At 39.2% G+C, this 17,149-nt stretch overlaps 1 pseudogene; it reads left to right on the plus strand.

Annotated features, from left to right (window-relative positions):
- The first annotated feature begins 617 nt into the window (after window positions 1-617).
- Window positions 618-16,600, plus strand: LOC105499861 (zinc finger protein 705A-like; annotated as a pseudogene).
- The last annotated feature ends 549 nt before the right edge of the window (window positions 16,601-17,149 follow it).

Below are 17,149 nucleotides of genomic sequence, written 5' to 3' on the forward strand. Positions count from 1 at the left end.
GGCCCTTCATGTTGACCAGTGCCAGCTCCAGGTGCTGCAGTTTTCCATGCATCTCATCGATTAACTTGGCATACTTCTCAGATGTAATGATTTCACCAGGATTCAAAAAGTGTAGTGGATCAGAAGACCGGCAGCTGACCACCAAACCGTGACCATGACCTTTCTTTGGTACAAGTTTGACTTTGGGAAGTGGTTTGGAGCTTCTTCTCAGTCCAACCAGTGAGCTGGCTGTTGGATGAAATCCACTTTTCGTGGCATGTCACAATCTGATCAAGAAATGGTTCATTGTTGTTTCATAGAATAAGAGAAGATGACAGTTCAAAAGGATGATTTTTAAAATATTTGGTCAGCTCATGAGGCACCCACTTATCAAGATTTTTCAGCTTTCCAATTGGTTTCAAATGCTGGATGACCATAGAATGGTCGACATTCAGTTTTTCGCCAACTTCTCGTGTATCTGTAAGAGGATTGAATTCAGTGGTTGCTCTCAATTGGTCGTTATCAACTTCTGGCCCAGAGCCTGGAGCTGAGGCTGCCATGACCACCCTGTTCTCTTCCTTCTGGGGTCCCCAGGAAGCTCCCAGGCCTGAATGATCCCCACAAATACAGTGGCCAGGATGGGAGGGCTGGAAGTCAACTACCCCTCACCCCTGCCACCACAACCAAGAGGCCCCCATGGAGGTTGGCCCCGAGATGTGGGTCCCTGTGGGATGCAGGCTCCCACGGATACTTCAGGGGATGAGCACGGGTCCTCCTGGCTGACAGGACCTGGTGGGCACTGGGTGTGCGGGGCCTGTACAGGTGGGTTGGACAGAATTGGGCCTAACCAGGGAGCCGGAGACTGGTGTGTCTTCCAGATTTCCTATGAGATCCCCTATCTGGTCATAGATGATGGTGATTGCTCTGAATCCCTGTAAGGTGTTAGGTGCTCCATTCTTACCAAGTTTATTTTGTTACCTGGTAGAACTTGGCTCATAAAGAAGAAAATGGTGAAGAGGAGGACGGGAATCCTCATGGCTGAAGAAAGAAGAAAGTTTGGCTTCATTTCCAGGAGGCAGAGAAAACTTCCGTCCATGGCTCTCTAGCACCAGTGGAATGTCTCTGTTTGGACAAGAAGAGCCTTTCTGTACCTCATTGGGGATATTCATAGATAGAGGTGTTCTATGCATGCAAAATTGCTTTGATGGGAGGACTGATGTGGATGCACAATTTTGGCCAGAAAACCTTGTTAAATGGGAACATAAGCTACAAACATTTTGGCAAAAGATGAAAGTTTATGAACAAACAACCGTTTATATTGTTACAATAAATTAGACTGTGTTGAGAAACCAGTTGCTTTCGTTAATGACCAGACATTTTGTTAGTGAACACTTCCCAGACTTTTCTAGCCCTGCTAAGAATTAATCACCCCACTTGCTCCTGATCTGAAACCCCAAAGTGCTTTGTTGATGTTACAGTGCTTACTGCCTTGTATGTTAGATTAGTGAATGTATATTTGCCTCTTCCACTACTGTATGAGCTTCTTGCTTGCTAGGACAAGGCTATATTCCTCAGAGCAGAGGAGGGAGTTGAATCATGTGGCCATTTATTCTCAAATCCTCTTCACCAAGTGGAACAAAACAGAACAGCGAAAGACCACTGCACATGGAAGCAGGAGGTCTGGATTTGGGTTCTAGATCTCTAGATCTATTACCAACTGGAGGTATGGATATAGTCAGGAAAATTGTCTTCCTTAGGTGCTTCCTTGATAGCACCTATAAAGGTTGAGATATGTTGGATCTAGATCAGGGGATTCTCAATCATTATTATGCATAAAATCAACTGGGACAGTTGCTTTGTAATACAGATGCTTAGTTCCATCTCATGATATTTTTACTGTTTTTTAAAATTGATCTAGTATTTTTCATTAAATAATGTAAACTTTCTTAGTCTACATCAAATAAAACTCCCACCGGCATACAAATACATTGAATGATATTAGCAGCAGAATATTTAAATAAAGTAACGATATACAACTATTAAGCCACTTTTTTTCATTACTTATTATTTCATGCTGTTTGTCATCATTGTCATCATAATCAGCATCATCCTACATTGCGGAATACCCATTACGAACCATATGGCATAAACATTTTTCCTACTCATAAGGAGCACATATTCTCTATATGCATATGAAATTAATGTCTGAACAAAGTGGCTTAAACAAGGCAGAAGTTTATTTCTTTCTCACTTAAATCTATAGTTACACCTATCACGGCTGGTACAGATGCTTGCCAAATTCATTAGGGACGCAGGCCCCTTCCAGCTGTCTGCTCTGCTGTGCTTTAGAAGAGGCTCCAGTTTGGCTGCTAAATGCCCACCTATCATTTTTTAATTCCAGGCACCAGGAAAGAAAATAGCCAAGAGAGAAAAACAAGGGAACATCTACCCCTCCTTTTAAATTTTTTAACCAACCCCCTCTTTTTATTTTTTTAACCCAATTTGTTGAGCTATGATTACATTTAAAAAGCTGTACATGTTTAAGGTATGCATCTCAGTGAGTCTGGGGTAAGTATACATCATGAACACCACTACCCTTAAGATTATAGACATATCCTTCACCTCCTAAAGTCCCCCCCCCCCATTATTATTATTATTACTGGTAAGAAATTTTGGTAAGAACACAAAATCCACCCTTTTAGCAAATTTTAAGTGTGCAATACAGTATTCTTAGCTCTAAGCACTATGCTGTAAATGAGACCTCCAGAACTTACTTCTATGGTATATCTGAAACTTTGTGCTCTAACAACATCTACCCATTTCCCCTGCACCAGGGCCCCTGGCAACCACCATTCTCCTCTCTGCTTTTGTGAGTTTGTCTATTTTAGATTTCAAATGCAAGTGAAATCATATAGTAATTGTCATTCTGTGGCTGGCCTATTTCATATAACATAATGCCCTTGAAGTCCACCCATGTTGTCACAAATGACATGATTTCATTATTATGTAACACTGAATAATATTCCAATGCATATATGTATTACCCATTTATCCTGATACTCTCCCTCCACCTGCCTCCCAACAGGCCCCAATGTGTGTTGTTCCCCTCTCAGTATTCATATGTTCTCATTGTTCTGCTTCCACTTGTAAGTGAGAACATGCAGTGTTTGATTTTCTGTTCCCGGGTTAGTTTGCTGAGGATAATGGCTTCCAGCTCCCTCTATGTCCCTGCAAAGGACATGATCTCATTCCCTTTTATGGCTGCATAGTATTTCATGGTGTATATGTACCACATTTTCTTTATCCAGTCTATCATTGATGGACCTTTGGGTTGATTTCATGTCTTTGCTATTGTGACTAGTGCTGCAGTGAATATGTGTGTACACGTATCTTTATAACAGAATGATTTATATTCCTTTGGGTTGATACACAGTAATGAGATTGCTGGGTCAAGTGATATTTCTGGTTCTAGGTCTTTCAGGAATCACCATACTGTCTTCCACAATGGTTGAACTAATTTACATTCCACCAACAGTGTAAAAGTGTTCCTATATCTCAACAGCCTCATCAGCAGGTAGTTTTATTTAAAAATTTTTTGAGAAACCTTCATACTATTATCCAAAATGGCCATAGTAGTTTGTATTTCCACCACAAGTATACAAGGGTTATCTTTTGTCCACATCCTCACTAGTACTTGCTATTCATCTTTTCGATAACAGCTATTCTAAGAGGTGTCAGGTGACATTTCATGGTGGTTTTGGTATGCATCCCCCTGACAATTAGAGATGGTAAGAATTTTGTCATATATTTGTTGGCCATTTGTATCTCTTCTTCTGGGAAACGTCTATTCAGATCTTCACCTATTTAAAAAAAATTTCAACTTTTATTTTAGATTCAGTGAATGCATGTGCAGGGTTTTACATTGGCACATTGTGTGATGCTGAGGCTTGGAGTATGAATGATCTTGTAACCCAGGTAGAAAACATAGTATTTCATGGTGTATATGCTTTTCAGGTCTTGGTCCCCACCTTCCCTTCCCCTTCTTGTAGTCCCCAGTATCCGTTGTTGCCATCTTTACATCCATGTGTAATCAGCGCTTTGTTCTTACTTATAACTAAGAACGTATGGTATTTGGTTTTTTCTTCCTGCATTATTTTAGAATAATGGTCTCTAGCTGCATCCATGTTGGTGCAAAGGACATAATTTTTTAATGGTTGCATAGTATTCCATGGTGTACATATACTACATTTTCTCTATCCAATGATAGAGAAAATATTCATGTCTTTGCTATTGCAAATAATGCTATAATAAATATATGAGTGCACATGTCTTTATGGTAGAACAATTATTTTCTTTTGGATACAAGGGTCAGTCCCCATGGCTGCTGTCAAGGGCTAGCGTTGAGTGCCTGCAGCTTTTCCAGGCTCAGGGTGCAAGCTGTCAGTGGATCTATCATTCTGGGGTCTGGAGGATGGTGGCCGTCTTCTCAGAGCTCCACTAGGCAGTGCCCCAGTGGGGACTCTGTGGGGGCTCCTACCCCATATTCTCCCTCTGCACTGCTATAGTAGACATTTGCCATGAGGTCTCCACCCCAGCAGGCTTCTACTGGACATACAGGCTTTTCTATACATCTTTTGAAATCCAGGTGAAGGCTTCTGATACGGTTTGGCTCTGTGTCCCCCCACAAATCTCACCTCAAATTGTACTCCCACAATTCCCACATGTTGTGAGGGTTCCCAGTGGGAAATAATTGAATCATGGGGGCAGTTTCTCCCATATCGTTCTCGTGGTAGTGAATAAGTCTTACGAGTTCTGATGGTTTGATGAGGTGAAACCAGTTTTGCTTGGCTCTCATTCTCTCACTCGCCTGCTGTGATGTAAGAAATTCCTTTCGCCTTCTGCCTCCCCCCAGCCATGTGGAACTGTAAGTCCAATGAAACTTCTTTCTTTTGTAAATTGCCCAGTCTCGGATGTGTCTTTATCAGCAGTGCACTCCTGTACTTTGTGCAACTGCAGGTCTAATATCCCATGGAAATTGCCAAGGCTTATGGCTTGCACCCTCAAAGCAGTGATCCAAACTGTGTCTGGGGCCTTTTTAGCCTTGGCTGGAGCTGGAGTGGTTGGGAGGTAGAATGCTGTGAGCACTGTCCTGCGCTTGCCCTGGGTGGTGCAGCCCTAGGCCCAGCCCACAAAACCAGTCTTCCCTTATAGGCCTCCAGACCTTTGAAGGGAGGGGCTGCCACCAGCCAAGGTCTCTGAAATGTCTTTCAGGCTCTTTCTTCATTGTCTTCTATTAGCATCTGCTTTCCTTTTAGTTATGCAAATGTATTCAGCCTGCTTGAATTTCAGAGGATACCAATGGCTTTAAAAGTACCATATGCCCCCTAACACTTCCTGACTTCATTTCTGCAATATATTTTATTTTTTTACATCATCATGAATATTGAAACTTTTTAGATCTATTCACTTCCCATTTGTTTTCAAGTCCAGTTTACTTCCAAATAATTTTAGAATATAGAGTCTCCATAAGACTCGAGTTTGTCTGGTTTCTTGCTGTACCCCATGACTGAGAAAGCTTTCTAGTACATATAATACACTCAAAAGTACTTATAAGGCCGGATGCGGTGGCCCACGCCTGTAATCTCAGCACTTTGGGAGGCCGAGGTGGGCGGATCACGAGGTCAGGAGATCGAGACCACCCCGGTTAACACGGGTGAAACTCCGTCTCTACTAAAAAAAATACAAAAAAATAGCCAGACGTGGTGTCGGGCGCCTGTAGTCCCAGCTACTCGGGAGGCTGAGGCAGGAGAATGGCATGAACCCCGGAGGCGGAGCTTGCAGAGAGCCGAGATCGCACCACTCCTCTCTAGCCTGGGCGACAGAGCAAGACTGCATCTCAAAAAAAATAAAATAAAAAAGTACTTATGAATGAAAAAAGGAATGAATCTTCCTATTTTTCCTTCAAAATAACCTTAACTCTTTGGTTTCCAAGTTGATGTGGGGTTTTTAGTAGTTGTCTCAAAAATCCAATCAAATTGAACCGGATGTGTCTCCAGAATGAAGTTTTGATGAGGTTCAGTATCTGTGCAATCAGGGCATGTCTCTTGGAATGTAGTGCTGATTAGGTTTATTAATTGCTTTTTCCTATATAAGGGGAAGCCAATCAGAGGATGCGTTTTCCCAGAGAAGGAGATCAGAAGAGTTTAAGACCTTGGGGGAAGAGAGTCTTGCTTCTTGCTTGTGGGACTTGCCTTGGAAGGTAGATAAGTTCACAGCATCCTCCAATTTTTTATTTTTGGTGAGTTCTCTGAGCACTGAGATGTGAACTGGTCTCATTCCCTTACAATGATACTGTTACCAGTAGAAGAGATTCGAGTTACTGGCAGCATATCTGCATGGGTCCATAAGCAACTTCAGTCCTTGCCTCCTCAGAAGAAAGTATTTGACTGAGGGGCATACAGCGGAAAAAGAGGCTAAGTTTCAGAGCAGGAGTGGAAGTTTATTTAAAAAGGCTTTAGAACAGAAAGGAAAGGAAAATTCTCTTGGAAGAGACCCAAGTGGATGCCTGAAGGTCCAAGAGAGAAAAGAGAAGGGCCTTTAACCTTGATCCTGGGATGGGCTTGCCTCTTTCCCATGATTCTTCCTTTAGGGAGAGTTTCCGGCATGCACAGTGCTTTCCTTACCCTTTGGAATTGAGCATGCACGGTGCGTTTAGGGAGTTACGTGCATGTCCATCTGAAGTTTTCTTTCCTTTTCCAGTGGAGTGTGTCCCCAGAAGATTATGCTTTGCCATTTTTGTCTCTTAGCATAAATGCCCAAGAAGTTGCTTCTTCCTGGGGTCTGCATTTAGTTAACATTTTTGATGTTAACAGGTGTAGACCACCATGAAATGGCCTCTCTCTGGTGCTGCCTAATTGTCATTTTTAGAGAGGCAAAGTGATCATTAACAGACCATCACCTGACATTTCTAGTGGGTAGGGGAAGAGCCCTCTCCTGCCCTGCTCCTGCTCTTCTACCTGTAACAAGACAAGCCTTGAATATCATTAGACATGTGTCCCATCAAGGCAGCATCTCATTATTAAATTTTACAGTGTGAATTGTTACTTCACATTCTCATATTCTGTGTTCACTATTTGTGCACCTTTTCCATTTTTGTTTTGACCATATCTCATTATTTTAACTGCCTTCTCCAAGATTCTAGATCTGCATTGACCAATAGAGTAACTACTAGTCACATGTGGCTATAAACTGTAAATTAATTATAATTAAATAACTAAATGGCATATCCTTAGTAGTAATAGCCAAATTTGTGGCCAAAGTAGAAATTTTGTGACTACATATGTGTGGTAGTTACTGCATTGGACAATGTAGATACAGAGAATTTCTTTCATCACAGAAAATCATGTTGGGCATGTTGGCTGCCACTTATTTTTATTTTATTTTTATTTTTTATTTCTTTGAGACAGAGTTTTGCTCTTGTTGCCCAGGCTGGAGTGCAATGGCATGATCTCAGCTCAATGCAACCTCTGCCTCCCAGGTTCAAGCGATTCTCCTGCCTAAGCTTCCCTAGTAGCTGGGATTACAGGCATGTGCCACCACGCCCGCCAGTTTTTTTTTTTTTTTTTTTTTCTATTTTTAGTAGAGACGGGGTTTCTCCATGTTGGTCAGGCTGGTCTCAAACTCCTGACCTCAGGTGATCCGCCTGCCTCCACCTCCCAAAGTGCTGGGATTACAGGTATGAGCCACTGCACGCGGCCTTATTTTTAAATTCTATTTGTGTGCTTTATAGTTAAATTATATTCTGCTTCTCTATATTCATTTCCTTTCACAGATTTTTCTCAGGCAATTTTTAAATTTCATTCATTTACCTTCTTCAGGAAAGGACTTAGATCATTTTTTAAAAGTAATCTACAGCAAATAATTTTTCCACGGATATTGTTTTAGCTTTATTGTGTTGGTACTTTTACATACTATATTCAGGTATTATTATTTTTCATAACTTACTTTAAAAATTGTGCCAAGTTTATTTAAAAGAGATTTCTCCCTTGATTTTCAGAGGTCAGATTGTGTCTTTCATTGTTGTTATTTTAGTTTAATTTTATTTTATTATATGTAAATATGTTGCATATTCCTTTTTAAAAAATGTGAGATTTTTTTCTCTCTCTTGTTACACAAACTTTGTATGCAGTGTTCATTATGCACTTTAAAAATAAATATTTTGTTTCAAGGCATGGTGCTTTCACACATGCAACCTTAGAATAATTTTAAATTCCATTCCACTTTCACCATTCCTGAACTGCTTTGAATATATTGGATGTTGGATGTCATGAGAGGTTTTGACTTGCAATCCAGTCAAGATAATAGGATTTTCCATTTATAGTGTAATCTGGTATATATTCGTTTTGGTTTCATAGTTTTAAAAAATCTATTCTCTTTTACTCTGTGGTGATCTTTGCTTTTCTATTTGTGCATTGCTAGAATGTCGGCTGCTGTTTCCCTAGCACCTGAGATGTTACTCAACACTGTATAGTGCTGGTGTTGAGAATTGAGAGAACCTACTAAATAATAGCACTTTTCAAGACCACAGTTCTGAATTAAAAGGAAGGGAAAGGACAGGCAAAAGAATATAGACATCAGCTATTTTTACTGAAGATCTGTTGGAGAACATGGTTTTGGTGTCCAGGAACTTGAGACCTAATACTGCATTCCTAATACTTCACTAAGGTGTGCCTAAATAGCCCTGAAAGGGCTAGGAAGTCACAAGTCTGCCTCTTAGTTGTTATGAGTGTCCTTAAAATATTAAGGGAATATTGAGGATGCAGAATGGCTCCTTCCTCATGACTTTTTAAGAGATCTGGGCTGGGCGCTGTGGCTCACGCCTGTAATCCCAGCACTTTGAGAGGCTGAGGCGGGTGGATTACCTGAGGTCAGGAATTCCAGACCAGCCTGACCAAAATGGAGAAACCCCGTCTCGACTGAAAATACAAAATTATCCAAGTGAGGTGGCGCATGCCTGTCATCCCAGCTACTTGGAAGGCTGAGGCAGGAAAATAGCTTGAACCTGGGAGGTGGAGGTTGCAGTGAGCTGAGATTTCACCATTGCACTCCAGCCTGGGCAACAAAAGTGAAACTCTGTCAAAAAACAAAAAAGGAGAGAGAGAGAGAGAGGGGGAGAGAGAGAGAGAGAGAGAGAGAGATCTGGAGGGAGATACTAAGCTGTGCAGGCTCTTATCTTGAAGTCACCAAATACGTAAGTTGTTATTCCTGCTCTGGTGAGAAGTTTGTCAATACATTTTTTCCATGAATTAATGAAAATTTTAGACTCATAACATAAGTTTTAAAAAATTTCTCCTAAAGATTGCTTGTGTATGTATGTGTTTTGAAATATATTTAATCTCTATATCTTGAAATAGTTTTTATAGATTCCACACAAGAGTCCTTTAGGAAATAAGTGTGCTTTAATTTTCTTATAATATTTGTCCTTTTTTGTCCCTGGCACAGTCTGTATATGACCATTGAAATTACTTTTAGTTCATGTTTGGGTTATAATCACACACAGATATTCTCTAAAGTCCAAATCTTATTTTGATATTCGAGGAAGAGTTTACATGGTAATAGTATTAAGGGTTACAGCTGGTTTCACTGAAGCTTTGTAGGCATTCTCTAATACCTTACTGTTTTGAAGGAATATCTGTTCTGCTTGAATTATAGACTACATAATACATGTACTGTCAGGTACATTCATGGAAGGGACAGGCAGATGGAGTCATATGTTACTGGAGTCTTGATGAACAGATGTAGGAAATAGTCCAAGAAATAAGAAAAAAGTTGATATTGAAAAGTGCTTGTTGAAGTCTGTAAATGTGCATTAGAATGTGGCAGTAAAAATAAACACAGTGAAGTTTGGGAACTGGGGTCTAAATCCTGGAGTCCCCAGAATCATAGAGAACATTGGTTAGGGGAGTAATTTTGTAAAAAAGCAAGAAGAGGCAGTGACAAGGCAGAATATAATTAAAAGTATTGCTGTGTCATTTTCTAGTTTTGTAATTTTGTCATATTTGTCAAACTCTGTTGATCATTTATTAAACTGGTAAATAAACTATAATCAGCAGGGTTATTATAAGGGTTAAATAAGGAAATTTGTGTATATCTGTAAGCACAATGTCACAATTAATACAAAGCTACCCTTTTTATTTTTCCTGGATTTCATGTACAAATAGGTCAGTTAATTTTTTGTTTATGACACATAATTATCATTTGTACATAAAATATATTTAATTATTTTTATATTTTTAGCAGGGAAATAATACATGCATGTTTTCCCCCATCTCAAACACATGCGTTCATATAAACATATCCATCTATATACCTACATATCTATGTATGAATATACACATGAACATCAGTATTTCTCAGTAAATATGTATCATGATAATCAGAGATATTGCAACTAACAAAGACTAATATAAACCATGATTGCAAGAATTTTAGATACCACCTTAGTAAAATATCAGATTGAGCCGCTAAATTTCTCTCAGCCCTAAGTCATTTTGTATTTTCTGAGCATCCTAGAGGATTGTGACTGTATACACAGGATAAAAACACCATGACGCAGGGTACTGCTGCGAATTTCTGATGTGGGGGATTTTAAGGGCTAGATCAGCAGGATGGGAGTGTTGACCCTCCAAGTGAAATAAATTCCTGAGTTGATTATCCCCATCCTAAAACAGATTTTGTGTGTGTGTATGTGTGTGTGTGTGTGTGTGTGTGTGTGTGTGTGTGTGTGATACAGAGTCTTGCTCTGTTGCCCTGGCTGGAGTGCAGTGTTAGGATCTCGGCTCACTGTAATTGCCTCCTGGGTTCAAGCAATTCTCCTGCTTCAGCCTACTGAGTAGCTGGGATTACAGGCAAACACCACCATGCCCAGCTAATTTGTGTATTTTTAGTAGAAATGGAGTTTCACCATTTTGGCCAGGCTGGTCTCGAACTCCTGACCTCAGGTGATCCACCTGCCTTGGCCTCCCAAAGTGCTGGGATTACAGGCGAGAGCAACCGCACTTGTCCCTAAAACAGATTCTTACTTGATTGATTTCTGAGTTCCAAAGGGAAATACAAAAGTCAAAATTGAGAGAAAGTAAAAGTGGAGTAAGGTTTCAGAAGGCTGTGATTGGTGTTGGGGAAACATTGCTAGGGCATAAAGCTGGGATAATAAAATCTGAGAAATCCCACAGTGTTTATCTACAGGTGGAAATCATATTCCACATGTAGGCGGAGTCAGGGATCCCTGTGTTTTAAAATCAGTGAGGGAATTGAATATCTGGACTTGTGTCAATTCACATACAAAACCCAGTGCTTTGATGCTCTCATTCATAAGATATCTGTGTTCCTTCTTTGTCAGAAACCATAGTCATAGGCTTCCTAATTTTGACCATGGGAAAAGAGGAGAGGCCTCTGTGTGTTTGTGTCTGTTGGTCAGGCTGTGGTGCAGGTGGTGTCACCCTTCAGTGAAGGTCTGGCTTTTCATCACAGGTTGGTCTGAAAATTATGTACAAGGCTGGTGTCTCACGTGTTCTTTCTCCAATCTCAGCTTTTCTTAGTGCCTGAAGCGTCTGCAAGTGGAAATCCAGAAGAAGACAGAGAGAAACTGAGTTCTTGACAATACATTCACTAGTGAGTGGGGGATGGCTCTTTCTACTGAAATTATACCCATATTGCTGGCAAATGGGCAGTTTTCTCCAGTTTGCATGGGTGTTTCATTTTTATTCTTTTTTTGTTTGTTTTTATGATGCAAAATCCACCCAGCCTGGGTGTTCCAAATGCAATCAGGAGACTTTCAGGTATCTGGCCTCCAATTAAGTTTTCTCAGGACTCTAGGTTGGGTATCATGTGTCAATGATTCCTAAATTATCAATATAATTTCTAATATTACACTACTTTATTCCAGCCCCTATGCAGGCTATTTACAAGAAAAGACATGGAGGTCTCATTTATGTATTTCTTTTTCTTCTATCCATCCTATAACCTCATAGGGAAATAATTGACCCATTAACTGTCCCGTTGGCTGACATAGACTTAGGATTGTGATGAATGCAGGCAATAGAGATGCGTGAAGAGCAGAAGATCACAGCCCAATAATGAGGCTGATGTTCTAGCAGCTGAGTTCAATAAATCCCGTGTGATAGGCCTTGGGCAAGAGCTGCACAGTGTTGAGGAAAAAGGAGAGTTTGATAAAATATATTTATGCTTTTAAAAACTTTGCAAAAGGACAACTAAAGAAGTCATTATTATTCTTATCCCCATTCGTTTTGCCTTTTGATAATTAACCTTTTTGCCTTCTGGTAACTGAAAGTAACATATAAGAAATACAATTACTTAATTATGGTTGCACACTCAGGAGAAGGAATATAGTAGATATAGTACAATTTAGGTTTCTGTGGAAATGCTCCATAAGGGCTGGTTAGAAAAAAACAAAACAGTAAAGAGGCCTTTTTATCCTTGAACAAGCCAAGTGACAAGGTAAAGTTAAAAGAGAGGCAGTGATAACTGATGTTTGGGTTGATCAGAGAAAGTTGAGAACAGGAGGCTTCATATCACAAGAATCATCAGACTAAGACTTCCTCAGTATAGCAGCCTCAGCGGTCTTGTCTTGTGCGGCTGGACTGTCTTTAAGCCTTGTCATGAACACCTGAATTACATAACATTAGAGTGACTATATGTATGAATTGAATCCTATATTCTGTGTAAAACTTGTTCAGTTCTGAAGAATGCTGGAGTCTGGTTCATCACTTTCTAACTTTTTAATGAATAAGGGACCAATGACCTGTATTTAATAAATATTTGCTAGATAGGAAACATGTTTTCTATTACTTCTTTAGATTATTCAAAACACACAATAGGTCTTTTAACCATTTGATTGGTGAGAAACCTGTGTTTTATCTAGAGAAATAATTCATTTAATCACGGTCGTGTTTAAAAAGTAGTAAATCATGGTTATTTGCCTTGTGACAAATCTGTAATTTACTTGAAATTCATGGTAAATTTGTTTTATTTATGAAGGTTCAAGTGAAAATTTTATAATCAGTTATGTACAGGTGATTAACACATTACTAAAAAATATCTGGGCTATATTATGCCACATCTCATGCTACATTTCTTCATAGGAAAGTTTAATGGAGTAAGAGTGGGTATGTCTCTGTGAGTGAATTTGAAAGGCAGATACCAGCTTAGTATTGAGAATGAACTGGCTGGAACCTAAAACACTGAGTGTTCTGCATACCCAGCTCCTACCTATGTCATTTCAGCCTTCCTCCTCTGGACATTAAAAGGGATTCTCTGTCTAAACTAAAATGTCTGTGATGTTTTAGAACAAAGTGACTTTTGAAGATGTAGCTATTGACTTCACCCAGGAAGAGTGGGCCATGATGGACACATCCAAGAGAAAGCTGTACAGAGATGTAATGCTGGAAAACGTGTGTCACCTGGTGTCCCTCAGTGAGTCCCTCAACATTCACATATGTATGTAGACACACATTGACTCATTCATTCAATAAGTGTTGGAACAGCTTCCCCATATCTCACTCTAATCTCTTCTCTGATTCTCTCATAGATCTTATCTGAAAAAAGTTTGAGCTCTCTAAATCTGTCTAAAGAAATATCTTTATTTTATTTTATTTTATTTTATTTTGTTTTATTTAGTGTGTCACGCAATTAGAATGTAATCTTGACAGGGATTTCATGGTTTCCTTGGTACTAAGTCTCTAATACTCAGAACAGACCTAGGAACTTAATGAATATTTTCAATGTATTAAATTAACTATTTTCTAAATAACTCTTCTGCTTCAGTCGCTATGCTTAGGCTGAGACCAATTAGTGAAAACAATAGCAATATCTTTTCTGTATAGAACACCAATTATTTTTGTAAATCGAATGTTTTTTTTTGTTCTGCATGAGAATAATAATAAACATACTGTGCAGAGGTTTAATTAATCTCTTTCTGAAAAGACTGTGTATTATGCATTGTGTCTTGGAACTTAGGCATGGACTCAGCATTCATAGGTCCTGACTGTTTTGAATTTCCTTTTCCTGATGGACCTTTTGTTTGGATTTATTTTCTAGTCTCACGTTGGGTCAGAAAAATCCTGGGGAGTTTTCTGTGTTCTAGGTCTTGTGGCCTGAGCTGACCTTCACTGTTTTTATTCTTCCTCGGTAGCCTGCCTTACAGTTGGTGATAATGCACATTTATTGACAGTGAACTCAAAACACATATACTGTTTCCACTAACAGGGTACAGATAAGCAAATCCTATATAACTTTGCAGCTGGAGCAAGGAAAAGATCTCTGGCGGGAAGGAAGAGAATTTCTCCAAGGCCAGAATCTGTGTAAGGAACAAGGTCCTGTGCTTTAACAGGAGGAAGTGCTTTGTCAATGAATAATATCAGTCAAATATTAATTAGCAGTTTTATTAAATGAGTGGTAATTTCTAAAATGTAGGTTAAGCTACTGGAGCAGAATTCCTTAGATGTTATTATCATTTTGTTCATATGTCAGATGGCACTCTTGTGTCCTCTTGCCTTTTCTTTTACTTTCGGGAAAAGGATAATTCATGTACCTGTTGGGATTAAACTGTCACATGCTGACTCTTTTCCCGATACCCCTGTGAAGACTATCCCTCTATTTACCTGCCTGATATCTCATCTCCATTTTATCTCTTTTCACATTTTAATTTTAAAGCACTTTTCTAATTGCTGACGCTGTACAATCTGTTTCTTCTATTGAAGAATTTTCTTCATTTGACACATTTGCCACATCTAAGTGTCAATTTTTGAAAAAAAGTAAAAGGGCCTTGGGGTTTTTCAAACAATTTTATTACCATAATACCAAGGTAACAATTTATTTTTCAATTATTTCAGACAAGGAAAGTGCCCTTAAGAAAAAACACACGATATTCATGCATCCTATCAGAAAAGCCGCATCCACCGGTATGACAATGGTGAGTTTTATAGCTGTGTACACCAGTCATCTAAGTTAAAGACCTGGTAATGGGTTAAGTTAGTAATGACGCACAGTCACCTGAGTGTAATTAGGCTGGCATTAAGTGCTTTCTAAGCAAAAAAAAAAATTGATAGTTTGAATTCAGTGAATAAAGTGACCTGTGTTCTAAACCATAACATGAGATCTTTAAAATAGAACAAGTGCATATACATTGCTCATGTTCAGACTTTGAAAGATATTGATATCATCACAATCAATAGAATAACTCTGCAGTTGGGATCTTACAAAAGAGAAAATATCTGTGTCTGCAGGAGACAATGTGTACGCAAGTGTCAAACGAGAAAAATGACAAGTCTCAATCATTTTAGGAGATTTATTTGCCAGAGTTAAGGACATGTACCTGGGGGACAGGTGTATACCTTTCTCCAAAGATGATTTTCTCTAAATTTAAAGGGGGAAAGGGTGGGATATTGAGAAGTACACACTTTTCATGTAAAAGGTGCATAGAAAAAAATAGTCATTCATGCATTTTTCTGGCTCACTGAATCTGGATTTTTTACATAAGATGACATAAACAAATGAGGCAGAGGAATAATGCAGGAGAGCTGCATTTTATATAAGACAACATAGGCAAAATGGGGCAGGGAAACAATCGGATATGCATTTGTGTCTGGTGAACTGGGGATGACTGCGCCTATAAAGACAAGCTATCAGTTTGCATTGCCATGGTGTAACTTTAACAGCTCATGAGGAATTTCCTTGTGGGCAAAATATGGGGGAGGCATGTAGCTTTTCATCTTGTAGCCATACTATTTAGGAACCAGAAGGAGGAGGCAGGTTTGTGTGACCCTGTTCCCAGCTCGATTTTTCCCTTTGGTTCAATGAGTTTGGGGTGCCAAAATTTAATTTCCTTTCACACAAGTAACATTGGAAAGATTTCAGCTGGGCTCTACCACTGAATAGTTGGTCTAGAATTCAAAGGTGGTGAAATGAATGTATAGATGTATGTTGGTAAATCATTAAGAGCTTTTAATCTTTGTCCCTAAAGGAGAACTCTCTCATTCTGGAGGATCCCTTTGAATGTAATGATTTGGGAGAAGATTGCACTCACAGTTCCACAATGACTCAGCGTTTGTTAACTCAGAGTGAAAAGAAACCCTACATCAGCAAACAGTGTGGAAAATCCCTTAGTAATCAGTTGTTCCCTAAACCACATAAACAAATTCATACTAAAGGTAAATCATATCAATGTAATATATGTGAAAAGGCCTGTACTAATTACTTTCACCTTAGATGGCACATGACTCACACTGGAGAGAGGCCATATGCATGTCATCTATGTGGAAAATCCTTCACTCAGTGTTCTCACCTTAGAAGACATGAGAAAACTCACAGGGGAGAGAGACCGTATAAGTGTCATCAGTGTGGGAAAGGCTTTATTCAAACCTTTAATCTTCAAAGACATGAGAGAACTCACCTTGGATAAAAGCGTTATGAATGTGATAAAAGTGGGAAGGTCTTTAGTCAAACCTCTGGCTTTAGAGGACACACAAGAATTCACACTGAAGAGAAACCACATGCTTGTCTTCTATGTGGGAAAGCCTTCAGTCTATCTTCTGACCTTAGATGATATGAGAGCACACGCACTGGAGAAAAGCCATATGAATACCATTTATGTGGGAAAGCCTTCAGTCAGTGTACTAATCTTAAATAACATCAAAAAATTCACCCTGGAGAGAAAATGATAAATGTCTTCAGAACATATTCTGACTTTAGATGACATGGTGTTAGGAATGATGAATGTAAGGAATATGGAAGAGACTTCAGCTGCAGTTGTGACATCTAAACATGCCAAAGGACTCACATTTTGAAGAATTACTATAATCAACATGGACGTTACTTCAGTTACCTTTATTCTTCAGTCCACATCAATAAATTCATATGGAAGAGAAATTGTACGACATATATGTACCAAAGGCTTGTTAGTGATCTGATCATAAATGACACGAGAGAGCTGAAACTGTCAACATAATAAACTAAAAGTCTTCAGCAACAGTTTTAATAACTTAAAACGTGTGGGACTTTCAGGTAGAGAATCTCTAGCTCTGCGTTCAGTGTGAAAATGTTTTCATGTGCAATTTGTTGCCAAATAACGTAAGAAAACTTTACTTGGATGAAC

The sequence above is a fragment of the Macaca nemestrina genome, unplaced genomic scaffold, assembly GCF_043159975.1.
Source record: "Macaca nemestrina isolate mMacNem1 unplaced genomic scaffold, mMacNem.hap1 Scaffold_102, whole genome shotgun sequence".
NCBI lineage: Eukaryota > Metazoa > Chordata > Mammalia > Primates > Cercopithecidae > Macaca > Macaca nemestrina.